This window comes from Agelaius phoeniceus, unplaced genomic scaffold (genome assembly GCF_051311805.1).
Source record: "Agelaius phoeniceus isolate bAgePho1 unplaced genomic scaffold, bAgePho1.hap1 Scaffold_109, whole genome shotgun sequence".
Taxonomy (NCBI): Eukaryota; Metazoa; Chordata; class Aves; order Passeriformes; family Icteridae; genus Agelaius; species Agelaius phoeniceus.
In genome coordinates, this window is record NW_027509875.1 from 946749 (window position 1) to 951748 (window position 5000).

The following is a 5000-nucleotide window of genomic DNA, read 5'->3' on the forward strand; positions in this document are numbered from 1 at the left end:
CGGGGGCCACGGGGCCAGGGGCCCGCAGCGGGGGGGCCGAGTGACGGGCCTCAACTGCCTCCCCACCACGGACTCACCGGCATCCCGCCTCGCGCTGTCGTCGCAACGCTCCTCAGTGCCGCGGCTTAGGGCCGCCAGAGAAAAAGACACAAGGCCCGCGGAGGAGGCCTGGCGGGTGCCCCCCACACTCCGCCCGCCTCAACCGAAAGCAACCGACCCGGCAAAGCGGCAAAGCCGGCCCCGCCCGGCACAAGCGGCTCAGTCGATCCGGCCACGACCGAGGTAGGCGAGGCGCCGCCGCCTCGCCCAGGACCAGTCCGGGGGGCTCTCCGTCGGGTGCCGGGCCCGGCAAGTTCAAAAAAAAAAAAAAAAAGAACTAGGCCCAAAAATTCTGCCCGCCACAAGGCGGGTCCCCGGCTTAAGGCCGAGGGAGGGGGACGGCTTCTCCAACGCGGGCCGAGCACCGCCGCCGCCACCGCCGAGGCGGACCGACGGGCCCAAAACCGCGCCCGCCGAGCGGGCCCCCGGCTTAAGGCCGGGCAGAAAAGGGACGAGGCGCCGCCGCCTCGCCCGCCACCGGTGCCCGGGGGGGGCCGCCCCCCCCCGTGGCCAATCGACCGGCAGAAGCCGGGCCGGAGCGGGACACGCTGCTCGCGGCTTCTCTTTCTCTCTCGGCAACTCTCTCTCTGGGCTCGCTCTCGCTCTCTCGGCTCTCTCTCCCCGCCTCGCCTCGGGGCCGGCGAGCAGCTTTCTCGGATCGTCTTTCGCCCCCTTCTTGCTCTCTCTCTCTCGGCCTTCTCCGGATCCGCTCTTGCGCGGCCCTTCTCTCTCGCCTCCGCGGATCCGCCTCTTTCGCGCGGCCCCTTCTCTCTCGCCTGGCCAACTGGACCCACTTTTCCCTGGGAAGGACGGGAGCCGGGACACAAAGGCACGCGCGCTTCGTCCCGGCTAGGCGGCACTCGCTTGGCCCTGGCGACCGCACGCGCGGCCGCTCCGCTCCGCCTCGGACGCAGGTACGGGGTCAACCTGCGGGGATGCGGCCCGTCACCTCGCTCCCATAAGACGGACAGACGAGTCCAAAGCCGGCCAGGCCTCCAAGAGGACCAATGCAGCTCGACCGGGGAGGGGCGCCAACGCAGGCCGCCTCCTACCATGACGCAGCCGGAGGCGGCCGACAACAGCGACCCCTTGGTGAACTTCCGCAGACGGCCGAGACAACAGGTCTACCCGGCCGGCGCCGAAATTGCACTAAGTCCCGCCGGAGCGAGGTAGACCTGATGTCCCCGGCCGGCGCCCGCCACCAGGGGGCAAGGCCGGCCCCCGGCGGACCCCGGAGCGAGGTAGACCTGTTGTCCCCGACCGGAGCCGGGGTAGACCTGATGTCCCCGGCCGCAGCCGGGGTAGACCTGATGTCCCCGACCGGAGCCGGGGTAGACCTGATGTCCCCGACCGGAGCCGGGGTAGACCTGATGTCCCCGGCCGCAGCCGGGGTAGACCTGTTGTCCCCGGCCGGAGCCGGGGTAGACCTGATGTCCCCGGCCGCAGACGGGGTAGACCTGATGTCCCCGGCCGCAGCCGGGGTAGACCTGTTGTCCCCGACCGGAGCCGGGGTAGACCTGATGTCCCCGGCCACAGCGGAGGTAGACCTGTTGTCCCCGGCCGGAGCCGGGGTAGACCTGATGTCCCCGACCGGAGCCGGGGTAGACCTGATGTCCCCGGCCGCAGCCGGGGTAGACCTGTTGTCCCCGGCCGGAGCCGGGGTAGACCTGATGTCCCCGGCCGCAGCCGGGGTAGACCTGATGTCCCCGGCCGGAGCCGGGGTAGACCTGTTGTCCCCGACCGGAGCCGGGGTAGACCTGATGTCCCCGGCCGCAGCCGGGGTAGACCTGATGTCCCCGACCGGAGCCGGGGTAGACCTGATGTCCCCGGCCGCAGCCGGGGTAGACCTGATGTCCCCGGGCGGAGCCGGGGTAGACCTGATGTCCCCGGCCGCAGCGGGGGTAGACCTGATGTCCCCGACCGGAGCCGGGGTAGACCTGATGTCCCCGGCCGCAGCCGGGGTAGACCTGTTGTCCCCGGGCGGAGCCGGGGTAGACCTGATGTCCCCGGCCGGAGCCGGGGTAGACCTGATGTCCCCGACCGGAGCCGGGGTAGACCTGATGTCCCCGGCCACAGCGGAGGTAGACCTGTTGTCCCCGACCGGAGCCGGGGTAGACCTGTTGTCCCCGGCCGCAGCCGGGGTAGACCTGATGTCCCCGGCCGGAGCCGGGGTAGACCTGATGTCCCCGGGCGGAGCCGGGGTAGACCTGATGTCCCCGGGCGGAGCCGGGGTAGACCTGATGTCCCCGGCCGGAGCCGGGGTAGACCTGTTGTCCCCGGCCGCAGCCGGGGTAGACCTGATGTCCCCAGGCGGAGCCGGGGTAGACCTGATGTCCCCGACCGGAGCCGGGGTAGACCTGATGTCCCCGGCCGCAGCCGGGGTAGACCTGATGTCCCCGGCTGCAGCGGAGGTAGACCTGTTGTCCCCGGCCGGAGCCGGGGTAGACCTGATGTCCCCGGCCGCAGCCGGGGTAGACCTGATGTCCCCGGCCGCAGCGGGGGTAGACCTGATGTCCCCGGGCGGAGCCGGGGTAGACCTGATGTCCCCGGCCGGAGCCGGGGTAGACCTGATGTCCCCGACCGGAGCCGGGGTAGACCTGTTGTCCCCGGCCGCAGCCGGGGTAGACCTGATGTCCCCGGGCGGAGCCGGGGTAGACCTGATGTCCCCGACCGGAGCCGGGGTAGACCTGATGTCCCCGGCCGCAGCCGGGGTAGACCTGATGTCCCCGGCCGGAGCCGGGGTAGACCTGATGTCCCCAGCCGCCGCCGGGGTAGACCTGATGAGCCGGGTCCGGCTCGGATCCATGGTAGACCTGCTGTCCCCCTGTTGTCGCCCGCCGCCCGGGCACCTCGCCGTGCCCAGCGACCCCGGAGCCGGGCGAAGCTCACAGCCTCATAACACCCCGGAGCCAGATGGCTCGATCGACCCCCCGTCCCACACAATGAACCCCAACCCCACCCCCCCCTTTCAAGACCATGACATGTTTTCCATTTTTTTGTTGTTGTTCTTTGGGGGATTTGGTTTGGGTTTGCTTTGGTATTTTGTTTTGTTTTGTTTTTCTGGGGGGGGGGGGGGGGGCTGTTTTGGGGGTTTTTTGGGGGTTTTTTCCAGTTGCTTTGGCTTTCTCTGATACTGATTTTTGAGGTGGTTTTTTTGGGGGGGGTTGGGGGGCTTGTGGTTTGGATTTGGGTTTTCTTGGGTTGTCCCCCACCCCCCCGGGCCCCCCCCCCGCCCCGCCCCTTTTTCTTTTCTCCTTTCCTGAAAGAATGGCTCTTCTATTTGCTTGGAACGAGAAACTTATCCGGGAAAGCAAACCAACCCAAAAATTGACCCATTTGATTTCTTTTTCTTTCGTATCGGAAGCGCCCCCAGCCGAGCCGACGGGCAAGCCGAGGCCGGTGCTCTGCCTGCTGACACGCTGACCTGGCCAAACAGCGCCCCCACCACCCACCCCCCGCCCTGCCCCGCCACGCCCTCCTGGGGTGGAACCTACCCAGGCCGGCCCCCCTGGCCCCGATGCGGCTCGCCCCGCCGCGCCCCTCCCCTCCCCTCCCCGCCCCGCCCCGCCCCGCCCGCCGGTAGAGGCGACGGCGGCCGCCGGCACCGCCGCCAGCACACAGGCGCTGTGTGTAGCTTTCGGGCGGGTTGTTTCACGGTCCGCAGAGGTCTTGGGCCCTCGACGTGACTCTAGGGGGCCGTGGGGACTCGGTGCCGAGGCGCCCGGGGCCGGCACGAAGCCACCGGCCCTGGTCCGCACAGAGACAGAAACAGTGACACGCACCCCCCCCCCCAACTAACCCTAACCCTAACCCTAACTCCCCCCGCCCCCGACTAACCCTAACCCTAACACTAACCCTAACTCCCCCCGCCCCCCACTAACCCTAACCCTAACCCTAACCCTAACCCTAACCCCCCCCCCACTAACCCTAACCCTAACCCTAACCCCCTAACCCCCCCCCCACTAACCCTAACCCTAACCCTAACCCTAACCCTAACCCTAACCCCCCCCCCCACTAACCCTAACCCTAACCCTAACCCTAACCCCCCCCCCCCCCCCCCAACTAACCCTAACCCTAACCCTAACGCACGGCCACGCCTGCAGGCTACCACACCGCTGCGCGTGAAAGGAAGGCGCGGCCAACCATCCCCGCCCCCTCGCCAACCCCTCCCCAGCCACCTCCACCCGGCCCCCCCTGCCACCCGCGCGCGCGCAGCCGCCCGCCGGCCCGCCCATAGGCATTCACGCTCTGGCGTGCCCTCTCTCCCTGGCCCTGCCCCGGCCCCTGGCCCTGCCCGCTCTGTGGCAAGCGCAGCCGGCCATGGGCGGTTGGGGGCGCCCCGCCCTCCCCCATCAGCCTCCCCGGCGCTGTCTGCATCCTTTTGCCGCTTGCTAGGCTGCCGTAGGCCAAGGCCGGCCCGGGACAACAGGTCTAGCCAAGAGCCTGGGACAACAGGTCTACCCTAGGGGCCTGGGACAACAGGTCTAGCCAAGGGGCCGGGCTGCCGTAGGCGAGGGCCCGCCCGGGGACAACAGGTCTACCCCCAGGGCCTGGGACAAAAGGTCTACCCCAAGGGGCCTGGGCTATCAGGTCTACCCCGGAAGCGCAGGACATCAGGTCTACCCCGGCGGCCCGGGACAACAGGTCTACCCCAAGGGGCCCGGGACAACAGGTCTACCCAAGGGGCCTGGGACAACAGGTCTACCCCGGCGGCGCGGGACAACAGGTCTACCCCGGAGGCCCGGGACAACAGGTCTACCCCGAAGCCTAGGACAACAGGTCTACCCCGAAGCCTAGGACAACAGGTCTACCCCGGGCCTCGGCTGTCAGGTCTACCCCGGAGGCCCAGGCTGCCGTAGGCCAAGGCCAGGTCTACCCTAGGGGCCTCGGCCATCAGGTCT